A 16591-nucleotide genomic window follows, 5' to 3' on the forward strand; every position below is an offset into this window, starting at 1 on the left:
GTGTCTGTAGACTCCTTAGAAAGCAGTCTAGGCTCCACCCCTTCTAGCATGGGCATGCAATAAAAACAGAAGCAGCTGTACTTAGAGCCTAATCTTAAAGTGGACCTGAACTCTTGCACAGGACACAAGGAAAACCTAACAGAAATGCACCCTGTATGTATTTAAAGAGTTAAGCTTGGTTTATTCCCCCTCATTTGTGTCTAATCACTAGTTGTAATTTGATCTCTCCTGTGTCACATAACTGCCTATGGCAGATAAGCCCATTTGAAAGCACAGGCTGTAAACAATATGTCTGCTTCAATGAATAAAGAAATAAAAACTGTGCAGATTTTAGGATGTGTATCAGTTGTAACAAAGAAATGTTTTTGTTTAAATGTTATTATGCTGTTGTGTATCTTGTAGAGCAGAGAGGAGTTCTGAGTTCAGGTCCACTTTAACTCCTTTGACAGTGCTGCTTTGTATATAATATATTGTTGTTACTATGCAATTATATGGTATATTTAAATCTGCCTTGGAACAGGCTGCAAGCAGACTTGACAAATGTCCCAGCTTACTCAAGACCGTCCCAAATTCTGGTAACTGAGTTGGGAGGAAGTACCTAAAAAAAAGTGTGTGCAGCTGGGTGTAACTAGATGAATCTGTAAGAAAACAAAAATCGCCCCAGGAGTTCACCCAGGATTGCCGACATTGATTATATTAATAACCACATCAATAAATAATGCCAATCAAAATGGAAAACAATGAATAAAGTCATCCTGTCATGATTCATATACCAAACTCCCCTATAGCCAGCAGTTATTTTATTTCTATTTTATTATTATTATTTATTTATTTTTTTGGGGGGGGGGGGGGATGCTACAACAACAAAAAGCTAGCTTACTGCCAGTTTCACCTGTAAGTAGTTTCAATGCAGAACTTAAAAACATTCAGAAAAATTGTTCTGTAATTATAAGCAGGTTTGCTAAACTTTATTTTAAAGAGCAAACGTCATGCATTTCACACTAGTCACCTTCACAGCTCTATATTTAAAGCGGCTGGGAATGAGTTCATGTGTCTATTTCAAAACTGTAAAATCATTTTAACACATGGATTGCCTTTATCAGCAAAATCCCATATGGGCTCCAAGTGCTGAAAGAGTAACAGCAGCCTGCACAGCATCCACTCCTAAACCACCACACACCAATCCATTTGCTGGGCTCCGAAGAAAAAGTGCCACCAGCTCACACACAGGTCTGTTCGTATGCCAAAATAGCAAAACCAATCTAAACAAAAACAAACCCCAAAACATAAGAACTGAAACATCAGTGAGAACATGCGTGTGTTTTGTAGTGTGAACCTCACAAAGCCACACTAGGAATATAATCCCACAGCACATAGGCCTCAGTCACAGAGGCAAGGCTTACGCTAGCACTTCTGTCCCTTGGCTTCAGTAATACTATGGTATCATCCTCCATCCTAGCTTGTCCTCTCCATACATACATTGCTGGAGGCAGAATGCCTATGGGAAGCTAAAACAAGAGCTTACTAATCAACATCCTTTGCGGAGCACAAACATTAAACACTGCACTTAAATCCCCGACTCCTGTGTAAGCGGCTAAGCCTGCAGCCTCATTAAAATATTAAAGACGGAGAACAAAGCTTTTAGCCAGGAATCCCTTACAAGCAAGGCTCTAGAAGGCCACCAGGTAAGTTTATTAATTGCTAAATCAATTCTCATGTCAGCATACGCACATTGCATTTGGCCTCGCATATGTCAGGCTCAGCCCATTTGATCTTCTAACTTTATAGTTGCTGCTTTTGTTGGTTAACATTATGGGTAATCAAAGCCAAAGAAGAGCCTTCCTTATTTCCCTCCAGCTATTATCTGTAATCATGCAGCTAGCATATCACTTATCTTGGTGCCAGAGTAATAGGATACTCAGGGCTTATACAGATACCATGGGAGGATTCTGTAGTAAAGAAGACATACAGAAAGTACAGTGACACCCATACCCAGGCACCGTCCAGACACATATACATATTCTACTCACATATGTACAGAGCACTGGGTAACTGGGCTTGCAGACTGCAGTGCAGTATATCAAGTCGTCACCATTAGGATTTCAGCCAGGCATCAAATAGCAACATTGCCTCATTTTGTTATGAAAAAACAAGAGAAGCATAGTAACTATTTAAATACTTATTATTATTATTAATAATAATAAAACTAGTCTCACAGCATATTGCTTCCCCCTTTCTTTCATTCCAATTTTTGTAATAGTGCTAGCAGTTGCATAACTCAAAGGACTTAAACATTTCACTGGGTTGGTCCATGAAAAAAAGGTATGCTACACCATGTACAGATTTTTTTTTGTTTTTAGGAAAAAAAAAAAAGTTATTAGGTATGACAATTTAACACCTTTCATATTCTCTTTGTAGTCTATTTATAGGTCTGAGAGAGAGAGAGTGTGTGTGTGTGTGTGTGTGTGTGTGTGTGTGTGTGTGTGTGTGTGTGTGTGTGTGTGTGTGTGTGTGTGTGTGTGTGTGTGTGTGTGTGTGTGTGTGTGTGTGTGTGTGTGTGTGTGTGTGTGTGTGTGTGTGTGTGTGTGTGTGTGTGTGTGTGTGTGTGGGGGGGGGGGGGGGGGGGGGGAAGAATAAAAAGCCTCCGTATGGCTGGGTTCTTCCTGGGATAAAGAATTATGAAAAAGCAAGCTCATGATTTTCTTTTTATTATTATTTATCACACACGATTGCTGCACTTTACTATGCTTCTATTAAACTTTTTATATCCGGTTACATATCTGGTATTTTTACCCTACAATGTACTCTTTTCAACATTGTTGGGAGACAAAAGAAGGGCTCTCTATTATACTCAATGGAGGCAGCCTATCTTGTTTCCCAACATCAACCTCTAGTGGCCAGATTGAGTAAGTACAAGCACAGGGTTTCTGAAAATGATATACAGCAGACAAGGATATTATATTGGTCAATGACATACTTATTCTGGCTTGCATGTACTTATGATCCAGTTTTGAATTAGGCCAGTAAGGGCATTTCACTTGCTAAATTCCAAGCTGCATACAATTTGCAGTAAATCTGCCTGTAATTTTTTTTTTTTTTTTAAGCAGCTCACGACTATCTCCACAGATTACATTAAATGTGCTAGTTCCTGGGCAGGGAAGGTGGGGGGGGGGGGGGGGGATTTCGAAGTGTTCATGAAAGCACGTTTATCACTTAGCTTTAAAGGAGACTGCTGAATATGAAATCCCCAGTGTCCTGAAACCATAAGAATTGGGAAAAGCTATAAAGCGGTTTCTGAAACAGATTGCTTTAAAAAGTATTAATACGCGAGAGCCTATTGGGACATTGTGATGTTAGTGGCTTTGCAGGCAATCACTATGCAGTGTAATTAGTTGCTTTTGCTCGTTACTAAAGCCTTGGTAAATGATTGTTTCTGCGGTGGATGAGGGTCAGCTCTTGACCCATTACACAGCTCCACACTTCTCTACTTCAAATCAGCATCCCTTTTTAAACAGCCGGCAGTCCCTTTGAAAAAGAGGGCACTCTCCACTACAAGGATCTGCTTATGCATTTTCAAACCGTTTACATCTTTTCACTGCATAGCATGGAAATAAAATGCTCAGCAGTTCCTCTTCCTAGACTAGCAGCTACACCAGGGTGTGTCGATAAGAAGACACTCCTGTCTGGTGACAAATGTACAGGGAGACCATTTATAATAGTTTATAAACTCAGACAATACCATCATTAGATGAATAAACCGAGCAATAGGAAAATAAACTATAGCAATACATTAAAACTGAAAACTTGCTGACACCATTCATACTGGGCTAGCAGAACTGCGGAGGCTAAACAATAGAGCGCTCTCTCTGGAAGCAGCATCATAAATGCTTTTATTTGGGCGCAATTATAACTAAAATAGAACAACGCATTTGTCATGATGACAATCTGTTTTGTGAACCAAACCGGCAATTGAATGAATTCAGAAAACTCTCGGCAAAGTAATTTTTTTTTAAATTTAAGTTTGGGGTAAGTTTTTAAAGTGGACCTGAACTATTGCACAGGAGGAAAAACAGAGATCTGCACACTATGTATTTAGAGAGTTTAGACCGTCTAATTCCCCCTCATCTGTGGCTAATTACAACTGTAATTTGATCTCTCATACTGTGTCAGCTGACAGCCTCAGCAGAGCAGATAATTTGTAAACACGGGAGGTTAACCCTATATCTGCTTCCATGAAAGCAGGAAGTAGACACTGCAGATTAATTGCAGTATTTGTATCAGCTGTAACAAAGAAATTCTTTTTTCTAAAGCTTATTATGCTGTTGCTTCTCTTTTAGAGCAGAGAGGAAGTTCTGAATTCAGTTTCGCTTTAACATTTAGATCATGTTGGTAGAGGAGATCATAGCATAGAAGGGTCACAACACACCAGCCAGTGAGTCTTTTAAAGTTGAAAAAATAAAATAAAAATAAAATATAACATACATACATATCACACTGGGTATTCATAGGGGTTAAAAGATATACAGCCTTCCACTTCTGTACTAACCCTCCTCTCTCAGGTCATCTCCGTGGTCACTTGACACCCACAGAGCTAAGGAATGTCTGCCACTCAGTTGTCCAGGCGGCACCTGGATCTCTAGTACTAGAGCTCCACTCACTCCAGCACTTTGGTAGCTTCTCTGCTACATTAGATTGTGCAGCCTCTCTGCTACATCAGCCCTTCAAGAGCCTACTTGCTCCACACACAGCTCGCTGCATAATGACTGCAGCTGCAGGTGAGCCGATTAACCCTCCATCTGCCGGACTCAGGTCAGGATTTTGAGGAGTGATGTGTAAGGGCCACTTTAGGGGACATACAGAGAGGAGGTGAATAGCCTCTCATCAATCAAGCAGGCAAGAGGTCATTAGCACATTGCATCTTTCCTGAAACTAGATGCAACTCAAAGCAGCCGGAGGGCAGATCGAAGAGGAAGAACAAACACTTGCTGGTCTTTTTATTGCAGTACTAACTCCAACCTTTTATAAACAGAGCGCTAACAAGTGCCAGGCTTTTACAAGAGAGCAGCTGACAGGCGGTGAATTCACCGCCTTCTGCTGCTCAGATGCAGGAAGCCTTAAAGGGAACACTTCAACGAAAAAAATGAAGCAGTTAAAATCTGACAGAACCGACAGGTTTTCGACTAATCCATCTCATGAGGGATTCTCAGGGTTTTCTTTGTTTGTTTTCAAAAGCATTTCCTGACTGGCAGCTTAACTGCCAAAACAGTAAGATACCAGCCAGCCTCCCTACTTACTTGCACAGTATTTAGGCAGTTAGATTTAGCAACTAGTTCAGGAAATGCTTTAGAAATCAAAGAAAACCCTGAGAATCTCCCATGAGCACATGGATAAGTCCAAAACCAGTCAGCTCTCTCAGATTTTATTGCTTCCTTTTTTTGCTCGAGTGGTCCTTTAATACTATGCACCACCAAAATGTGCAGATGTGAATCAACAATCTAAAAAAAAAAAAAAAATGAATATATATATATATATATATATATATATATATATATATATATATATATATATATATATATATATATATATATATATATATATATATATATATATATATATATATATATATATATATATATATATATATATATATATATATATATATATATATATATATATATATATATATATATATTATTTTTTTTATTTATTATCACCAATATATTTTTAGCTACAACTTCAGGCAGCTTGCATGACATTTTTGTCAGAGGGGATAAAAAAAAAAAAAAAAAACAAAAAAAAAAAAACACACCACCACAGACACACACCTTATACAGAAGGTTCAGAAGTAGAACAACTAGTTGAGCAGGTATTTCTGTGGCATGTCCAAGCACATAACTGTATAGACTAGAAGGTAATACATTACAATTGAATGCATTATTTGCTAAATAGTAATTTATCCTGACATAGCTAGAGGGGGCTGTTCTTACCCTTGGTGACCTCATGTCCCAGTTAACAAAAGAATCTAAAATGCTGGGTATAGCTTTACTCAATTCTTAATCAATTTACCACCTTTCAGTCACAATTGCTGGTGAAGTAACAATAATATTACATTTCACAGTACAAGTCTGCACAATTAAGCCTTAATTCATGACCGCGTTTGATGTAGTTACTGCGTTCAAAACAAAACGTTTTCCTGGTCACCGGCTGGCAATACGTAACAATATTTACAAATCCAGTAGAATGATATTGTGATGTGATAACGCCAGTGTTCACAATGGCCGCAAGCCTGGTAGGACACTAGATATGCTTGAGCTGAAGTATGCATTGTTAGTAAACAAAGCATCCATTTTGAGTTAAGCTATATTTCTGAAATCAGCTAAGCTCTACACACAGAGAGCAATACTATAAAGTTACTGTAGAAAATAGTTTTGCTTTTATACAAAATGACTAATCTATGCTAGTGAGCGAGTGAGGCTGTGAATGATATTCTTTAGCATGTTAGTGCTAGATCCCTCTCTAGGTACAAGTTTTCCTACAACTGTATAGGCAGGCAGTTTCTGTCAGTAGGCAAGGTCTTTAACCAGCTGAGCGGTCTGGACGAGCTCAGCTCGTCCAACACCGCCAGCGGCTGCCGCTCAGGCCCTGCTGGGCCGATTTTAATGAAATAAAAAGCAGCACACGCAGCCGGCACTTTGCCAGCCGCGTGTGCTGCCTGATCGCCGCCGCTCTGCGGCGATTCGCCGCGAGCAGCGGCGAAAGAGGGTCCCCCCCAGCCGCCTGAGCCCAGCGTAGCCGGAACAAAAAGTTCCGGCCAGCGCTAAGGGCTGGATCGGAGGCGGCTGACGTCAGGACGTCGGCTGACGTCGATGACGTCACTCCGCTCGTCGCTATGGCGACGATATAAGCAAAACAAGGAAGGCCGCTCATTGCGGCCTTCCTTGTTTATTCTGGGCGCCGGAGGCGATCGGAAGATCGCCTCCGGAGCGCCCTCTAGTGGGCTTTCATGCAGCCAACTTTCAGTTGGCTGCATGAAATAGTTTTTTTTTTATTTAAAAAAAACCCTCCCGCAGCCACCCTGGCGATTTAATCAGAACGCCAGGGTGGTTAATTAACCTGTGTGGGAAAAAAATAAATAACTATCTACTTTCTGCAACACAAACTACCATTACTACAGGCAGCAATCTTCTTATAGATATTAGGTCTGTACCAGACCTCTTCGGATCTTAAAGCGGATTTGAGATTAAAATCTATCTATAATAAGTAACTTGTCTATATATCTAGTTTACACAGCAAATTTAGCTGTAAACCACTTCAACAGTTTAGGATTCTTTATTCCTGTGATACAATGAGGGCAGCCATGTTCAGTGTGACATTACACACGGGCATACTGATAGCATCTCCAGCCTGTGAAAACGCAACTCCCCCTCTCCCTCTGAAATATCTGGCTAGTAACCTCCTCCTCCTCCTCCTGCCCTGACTGAGCTCCCATAAGTCATTGCTACACGAGTCTGAAAGTGCCAAGGCACTTGAGAAGCTGTGGGCGAGGCTTGTTTAGTTTATAGGGAATTAGAGTATTAACCACTTAATGAACGCCTAACGCTGATAGACGGCGGCTGGCCGTAAGTGCATTTCCATCCATGTCAGTTCACGGAGGGCGTCTCCATTAGCAGCCTGCGAGTCTCCCAACGCGGCTCGCAGACGAAAATGTAAACACCCGTGGGGAAGAAATCCCCAGTGTTTACAGCGTACGGCGCTGCTGTCGCAGCGTCTGATCACCATGCCTGCAACATGATCTGTGCTGGGGGCTGAAGAGCCCACCCAGGACAGCGCAGAGAAAAATCCCCTGGTCCTCAAGTGGTTAAAACAGAAACAAAAAAGAAAGTATTTGGCTTGAGGAATGCCTTATAAACTATATGAAAGGAACAGCTATGCAATGAGCAAGGCCCCGTTCACACTTGCGTTTTTGCAAAAAAACGGAACGGATTTCCGGATCCGTTCCGTGCGCAGCCGGACCGGATGCGTACGGTTGCACTCAGGATCCGGTACAAATCCGTTCCGTTTGCATCCGGTTTTTCATCAGTAGGTGATCAGGTTGATATCCGGATCAGTTTTTAAAGATACAGACTATATAAATTCTTGGGGTCTGGGAGGTCTGCAGAAGCCCTGGGGTCATTGTTGGAGACAGCCTGACGTGTGGAGACCATCCTTTGATATAGAGACTGCAGTTTGGACCATGGATCCAGTGTTTTTGTACTCATTTTACCTGGGAATGGTCTCCTTTTTGATTTTTACCTATACTATGTGGGAAGAAAGCGTGCTCCTCGCAGGAGATGGTGGGTGCACCAGGCAGGTAGCTGCTGCACCTGTAGAATCAGGTCCTCAGGTGTGTAGGGCCTCACCTCTTCGTCCGACATGCTGCCAAATATCTCCAGCCACAAGTCACTGCTGCTCCACTCCTCAAACGCTGGGCCCATGAAAACGCATAGGAAGTGGGTAGAACATCCAGATTTTTTTTATAGCCAGTGTGTTTTGTCCTTTCCGTTTCTCATTGGTTCAGCTGTGCGGATGGCGCAGTCAGGATCCGGTCCGGGTGCGGCAGCCGGATCCTCTGTACGTGAAAAATAGAGCAAGTTGGAAAAGTGTCCGGAGTCCGTATCCGGTCCGCGTGGAACGGACGAGTATGTACGCATCCATAGACTATCATTGGATTGCCAAACGTCCGTTCCATTTGTACAGTATACGTTCCGGAAAATTCTGGGTTCACTTTAACAGCAGGATGGTACAATCCAAACAGCATCAGTCCCACCCCACAGAGCCTGAAACTGACTCAGCACCTTTTCTGGACATGAGACTGGATTTGGAGCTACAGAGGCCTCGTTACACAAGTAGTACATTTGAACACTGATTACTAGGCTATCGGATGGTATTTTAGATCTGTGCCTAGAGGGGAGTTTTGAACAGTACTCAAATTAAGTAGTTCATCATACAGCATACTGTATTTCAGTTCGGAAATACATCTGATCAATTCCCTCCACACACAGCACATAGATTTCTAGTTTCTGAAAAGAAAACTCCAGTGTTGCACTGAAAAAAAAAAAAACGCACGATGGCATAAACTATAGCTTACACAATTGCAGCAAAACCCATGCAAGTCACGGCTTAACCGGACTAGTCGGTCGTCCAAAAATTAATAACTGCAGACGGAGTGCTTCGTTAAACAGTTTCATGAATTTTTATTAAATGTTGTGCGATATTACTTGTTCAAAATCGCCTGTGAAAATCATTTAGTGGGTATGGCTCTTAAAAAGGGATACTGTAGGGGGGGGGGGGGGGGGAATGAGTGTAAGTTACCTGGGGCTTCTAATGGTCCCCCGCAGATGTCCTGTGCCCATGCAGCCACTCACCGATGCTCCGGCCCCGCCTCCGGTTCACTTCTGGAATTTCAGACTTTAAAGTCTGAAAACCACTGCGTTGCTGTGTCCTCACTTCCCCTGATGTCACCAGGAGCACACGGCGCAGACACAGACCATACTGGGCCTGCACAGTACGCTCCTGGTGCCATCAGCGGGAGTGAGGACATGGCAACGCAGGCGCAGTGGTTTTCAGACTTAAAAGTCGGAAATTCCAGAAATGAACCAGAGGCGGGGCCGGAGCATTGGGGAGTGGCTGCACGGGCACAGGATGCCTGTGGGAGACCATTAGAAGCCCCGGGTAACTTAAACTCATTTTCCCCAGACCCCCCTACAGTGTCCCTTTAAGACTCATCAATTGACAGCCACTCTTGCCTTGTCCCCGGTCGATACGTTCAATAGAGTTTAGATCAAAATCGATTGAAATTCAATCAGATATTTTGAGGATCCTGGTAGATTTGATCAGGGTGATTGAATCTGCCAAGGATCAAATGGGAAACAAAAATAAAATGTCCATATGGGACCAATATAAGTACAGAAATGTACAATTAGATTATGTTCAGTGGAGTCTGTTATTGGCTGCTATGGGCAACAAGAGTAAACCATAAAGGAAGTGAAAATAAAAAGCAGTGTAGCTACAGGATCCAAAACACTACTCTACAAACAAACAGTATAACAAGTCCATATATTGGTATAACAGACCATTTGTTGTTTCGTAAGGAAAAAACATCAAACCATCAGTGCCTGTCTTAGAACCTTATGAAAGGTTTCCTGTAGCTTTCAAAGTCCAACTGGCACCTGTTTAGCAGCTGGCCATGTACATACACCATAAATCATTACACAAGTCTGACTGACAGGAGAACAGGAGCAAGTCATTTGGCTTCACCATGATCTGTGGAGCCGATCATTCCTCCACATCATGATACACTTTGTCCTGTGGTATCACATTAATATGCAGGTAATGTTACACCTGTACAGTCAGGTTCCTGGCAGCAGCTATCCAAACCGCAGACTGTGACAGAGGGTGGGGTCTGTCTTGCTATGTGAAGGTGAGGCGTTAGACAAACAATGACAGAAGCCTCAGAAATATTTGAAGGCAATTGAGAATTTTGAGTGATGTCATTCCTTTGTTGCAATTTGATTAGAAAATGCAAATTGCATATTTGGATTACTCAAATGAATAAAGGAATATTTATCTGCCTTTTACTGCCTATGACAGATTATATGGCAGTCAATCACCAATGCATATAAGATACACGATTAGTAACTTGAAAGGCTGACAAGAGCAAAATCTTTTACCCTTTTGATATACAGTGCATGGTTTTTTTTTTTAATGAATGCCTCTACAGGTTTTAATGAAAAACCTTTGATAGATTAGGAACTACCTAACCTTATGATTGATCTGCAAGATTTAAACTGCACAAATAGTTTGTTTCATCCAGTCTGCTGCCTTTTCTAAAAAATCTTAATACTCAGAAATCTGGATGTCCTCCTCAAGCAGGTGGGCATTCTTTCTTGCACTCCTACCCGAATCTCTGAAACTCAGGGCACAACCCTCCTCTGTTGCCCACTTTAGAGGAGTTTACAGGGCAGCTGCACACCATCCTCTAATGCCTGGCACAGCATCTGAAGCTCCTCTGCATGGAAGGGTAATGCCTGGTACATACCATACGCTTTCCCATTAAATTGACATGTCGAATTAATAACTTCCCTAGGTCCAATCAGATTTCCGATCACTTCTGTAAAACATTGATCTGAGAACTGATCAGACTAGTCGAAATGCATCGATTTGACCCATCGATCTGATGGTAAATTGCATGGTGTGTAAGAGATAGGAGTACCCACAACCTACTCCAATTAGCTACATGGTGTGGACTCCACCAGCCTACCATTGAGAATAATGGGAGGTACAGCGAGTGACAGCATGTGTCATGGCCCCTCCCAGACGCCCTGTCTGATACCACAAGCCGCTACAGTGAATGTCAAGCCTCCTGAAAACCACAGATCCCAGGCCCAATAGCACTGCCGTGGGATAATCAAGTTGTGTTTTTTTTTTTCTCTTAAAAACTAAAGTCATATAAATATGGCACCTAAAGGGAACCTAAGGGGAAAAGGATATGGAGGCTGACATTTATTTCCTTTTGAAATTGCACATCGCCTGTCTGTCATGCTGATCCTCTGCCTTTAAAACAGGTGGGATACAGGCTTGAGTAACAGTGCCAAGAGCTGTAATCCTTAGCAACACACCAGACATCAATTTGTGCTATAATAAACCAAAATGTGAATTCTTGTTGTAGACTGCTGCACAACACTTCCATTTGTCCTAGCTAAATAAATCTCATAAAAAAAACTTGAAGCATGTGAAAATGGATTATGCAAAACATATTTTGGAGTGTACAACTGTGATTTATAAGTTTTGTTGGTTTTATATGGCTTTTGTTATAAGAAACAGAACAGTTACTATAGCTCATTTTCAAAATCTAGCTTATTTTACTTTTTCCACCCCCCCCCCCCCCCCCCGTTATACGTTTATGGAACCATTGTGGTTTTATCATAAAAAAATATGCACAGGATTTCTGTGCAGTCCTGTTTTGACTGAACCATGCACTGCTATTGTTGGGAGATCTCCAGCCTTACTGTAGATGTACATCCGGGGCAGAAGGAGTTAATATATGAATGCTAGCGCCAATAGAGGTAGTGAAATATTAGGAATAATATTTGCAATTATGATCATGCAGCACCATTTGTTTTGCCAATAAAGGCATATTTATTAAAAATCTTGTACGCAGCCACAAAAAAAACAAACAAACAAAAAAAACACACTTGCTCAACGCGGCAACTAGGACGACGCATATTGAAATGTTAAATATGGTAAGGAATATCAAGTTATTTGCATTTTTGCTATTCCTTATTAAATCTTCGTCCAATGTTTGTAATTGAAATGATCCAAACAGCATTTTCTGCCTCTACAAAAACGGAGCAGTAAGGGCTGGTTCACACGGACATTTGGCGGCGTTTATGGTGTCTAAGCGTTCGGGACTCGTCGGCTAAACACTCCCATTCAAGTGAATGGGAGCGTTTAGCATCCCGCGGTTACCGGCTTTACCGCGTTGTTTGGCGGCTATATATGCTGGAGGACACCTTGGCTACCTGTACTGGGGGGCTACCTATACTCTGAGGGTGAGTCTCCGGCTACCCACATGTACTGGAGGACTTTTTTTTGGGGGGGGGGGGGGGACGCGACGACACAAAAACCTTGGCAGCACCTGACATTACACAACTGTTCAAACTAAAATGAGTTGAAGGTTTAATTTTTCATTTTTACATTCATCCATGATTGAAATTTTACTTTAATTAATAGAGGAATATAAAAATCATTGATCTACCTCAAATCCATGACTGAAAGTAAAGTTTCAATCATGGATGAATTTAAAAATGAACAATCTACCTCAGACAACCTGGTGTGCAACTCCCTTACAATCTACTTCCTGCAGCACAGACTACTATTGCCATACACTGCAATCTTCTCAGATGATTCAGGCTTTACAGTCTGAAAAGTTGTTGATGCAAGCCAAGATTAGGCCCATTCCAAAATTCCACTTTTAATCTCCTCAGCTCTGCTGATTTGGGTTATGCGACCAAATTTTAATAAGATTTCTAGCCTTATTACAAATCAAATCAGGCTCTGCCGTACACTGCCTACAAAGGACTATAAAAACATTTACATCTGAGATGGTACTTATGGCCCATGTCTTTGAAATATATTCGTTTCTACATTTTTCTGGAAAAAATTTTAAGGGAAAAAGAAAAAACAAACTAAAGCTTAAAATCTGTAAAGTGTTCCTATAACAGTCATAGAACTTCATCTTATATCTCCCATTATCCCCCAAACAAGCCTGCATTGTTAGGCCACAGCGGCTGACCCTGAAAAGCCCCAGGATCTGACACAAAATTAATGTCTTCTGAAATATGTATTGCTCTGCCCTGCCATCTCCTCACAGCATGTACAAACCATTTTTGTACAAGAGCACATAATAACAAAGGTGGAATGTGCAGACTAAACATGAAAAAGGGGTGCAAAAATAGTCATACTATGACTGATAAATAGATGCTTTTTTACATTATTAGTATTACTAGGGGGGGGAAATGCTGGCTCACTGATGCACTAGACTGCAGCAACATATGAATTCCATCTAGTGTACACAGCTGCTGGCCCCATTGCCCATTCTGTAGAGTACATTATGTATAGATAAACACTATGGTGGTCTGGACACCATGCACCACCAACAAAACTTAATTTACATACATTTAAGGGAGCCATACATCTAGCGATTTGGCTGTGCGATCGACCATTCAATGGGCATCAGTATGCCCGATCAACCAGCTTAGTCGATTAAGCAGGATGAAAGATATTGGTCGCCGCACAGGAAACAGTTACTGTTCACATGTCATTCGATCAACTCTGAATTGATTTTTCCATTCAGAGCATGGAGGCACAACATCGTACAGATCAATTAGTGAAGGATAATCGCATAATATATTGATTGTCATCTATGGGCCATTCGTCGATTGACTTGATTAACATACTGAAGTCGATCTCCCAATAAAGTCGATCACTAAGTTGATTAATTAGAATCCCTAGATGTATGGTTACCTTTAGTGGTAATGAGATAAAACAGTTGAGGAAAAATGTGGCACTTAAGAGCGACATTGAAGTGAAAAAAAATAAAATAAATAAATTATGATATGATTTGTATGTGTAGTACAGCTAAGAAATAAAACATTAGGAGCAGAGGCATGAGTCGAATATTGTTTCCAGTACAGGAAGAGTTAAGAATCTCCAGTTATCTATGCAAAAGAGCCATTGAGCTCCACGAAAAGTCACAGAGAGCTCTGTCTTCTGAAGCTTCTTATCTCAATTGTCAGTCACTGTATTGTTTTTGTTCTTAACAGTTCAAAAGTTCACTAGCCTGCTCTGTAAAATCATTCAGAATGCTGAGTAGTGTGTAAACTGCAAATATTAGAGAATGATGCAATGAAGGGGAATAAAATATATATATATATGCATACATACATACATACATACACACTTTTGCTACTAATGTTCTAGTAATTAACCGTACTACACATACAATTCATTATATCATACATTTTTTCCGCTTCAGTGTCTCTTTAATAGAATTAACACTTTCATGTGTAACAATATTAAATCCCTACTCCTACCACAGAGCTGCAAACTACAAGTGATCAGCAAATCAGCGTAGTGCTGAAACGCTGGAGAACAGGGCCCCAGTGAGAATGGGGCTTAGAGGTAGCAGTCAGTTTATAGAAATCCAGTGCAGGTTTGCTGGATCACTTGAATACTCTATTGTTCTCCCACTCAGGAGTACCTAAATAAGCATCATGCTCCCTGGAAACAGACGTAATTCATGAAGTGAGCAGGTGAGACTAGCCTGCAACACATTTAGGTCTTTAAACTGACTCCATAAAAACGGATGACGGTTTAACAGCTGGTTTGTGCCATGTTGGTGGAGGCAGGTCTACACTTCCACTCCTTTTTAAATGATTAATTGTTTTATATTTTTGGCCACCTGCTAATCAGCACCTTCAGTTAGTATCACCTCCCTCATGGGTAATTTTAATTCAAAACACTTTTTCTGGAGAGTGACTGACTGGACCTAGAGAAGCGGCTTTGCCCGAGTGAGGACAGGCTGCGTTTTTCATCGGTACACATTGTTGTGTACTGTGTTGCGGTGGGCTGCGTTGCTGCACGTGAAGGCACTGGTCATGTTAAAGTGGACCTGAACTCTTGCACATGACAGAAGGAAAACAGAGCAATGCACCCTGTATGTATTTAAAGTGTTTAGCCTGTCTAATTCCCCCTCATCTGTGCCTAATTACCACTGTAATTTGAGCTCTCAGATGTGTCAGCTCAGGATTCTCCTCTGCCATGGCAGTGCAGCTAATTTGTAAACACAAGATGTTAACAATATGTCTGCTTCCATAAAAGCAGGAAGTAGACAATGCAGATTTATATCAGCTGTAACAAAGAAAATGTTCTTTAAACATTATTATAGGAGCAGACAGGACGTTCTGCGTTCAGGTCCACTGTAAGGCCTCTACACATGCTAAATTAAAAGTAGGGCTGAGACGGCCAACAACGACCACCTCTGACGATAATCTGGTGTATGTAAATGCAGCCCCGATGGTCACCCGGCCAGCGATCCGCCAAGTGGATCAATTCAACTGTGTGGCAGCCGATAGCTTTGTTAACCCTGCTTGACATCACACTCCATCAGCCCTCCACAGAACGCCCAGCCTCCCTCTCCACACACACACACACACACACACACACACACACACACACACACACACACACACACACACACACACACACACACACACACACACACACACACACACACACACACACACACACACACACACACACACACACACACACACACACACACACACACACACACACACACACACACACACACACACACACACACACACACACACACACACACACACACACACACACACACACACACACACACACACACACACACACACGCACACACACACACACGCACACACACACACACACACACACGCACACACGCACACACGCACACACACACACACACACACACACACACACACACTAGCCTGGAGGCTAACTACACGTCTATACAGCCTCGCCCCTGCAATGTCAACTCCCAATCCCTATCGGGTGACGCCCATCTAGCATGTGTATAGGTTTTCATCCTAACAAACTTTCTACAGTGTGTTTCTGGAGAACTTGTGAGGTAACACACACTACAAAGCAATTTTTCATGCTATGGAAATAAGGAGTGTTAGCATGCATGGCGTGTATTTCAATATAAAAAATAAATAAAATAAATTAAAATAAAAAATAAAAAAAGGACACAACCTCAGTATATCTGCCCAGAAGGGAAGCTTTCTCTCCGTTACATTCCAGCCCAGATATGCTACCAAACTATTACACACATCTAATTAACATTTTTCAATACTGTTTCATAAAGGGGATTCTCAAATAACCCAATTTCAGCTTACTGAGCACGTCTACATAGAAACCCAAGTAGAAATAGACAGGGCATTTTACCGCTGACGATCACAGGCCTGAGCTGGCTAAGCTCCCAAATCAAAAACAG

The 16591-nt window shown here is 41.6% G+C and overlaps 1 protein-coding gene across 1 annotated transcript in view; it reads right to left on the reverse strand.

Annotated features, from left to right (window-relative positions):
• Positions 1-16591, reverse strand: part of EFNB2 (ephrin B2) — a 73383-nt gene that overhangs the window by 35447 nt on the left and 21345 nt on the right. The window lies entirely within an intron of this gene.

The sequence above is a fragment of the Hyperolius riggenbachi genome, chromosome 2 (assembly GCF_040937935.1).
Source record: "Hyperolius riggenbachi isolate aHypRig1 chromosome 2, aHypRig1.pri, whole genome shotgun sequence".
NCBI lineage: Eukaryota > Metazoa > Chordata > Amphibia > Anura > Hyperoliidae > Hyperolius > Hyperolius riggenbachi.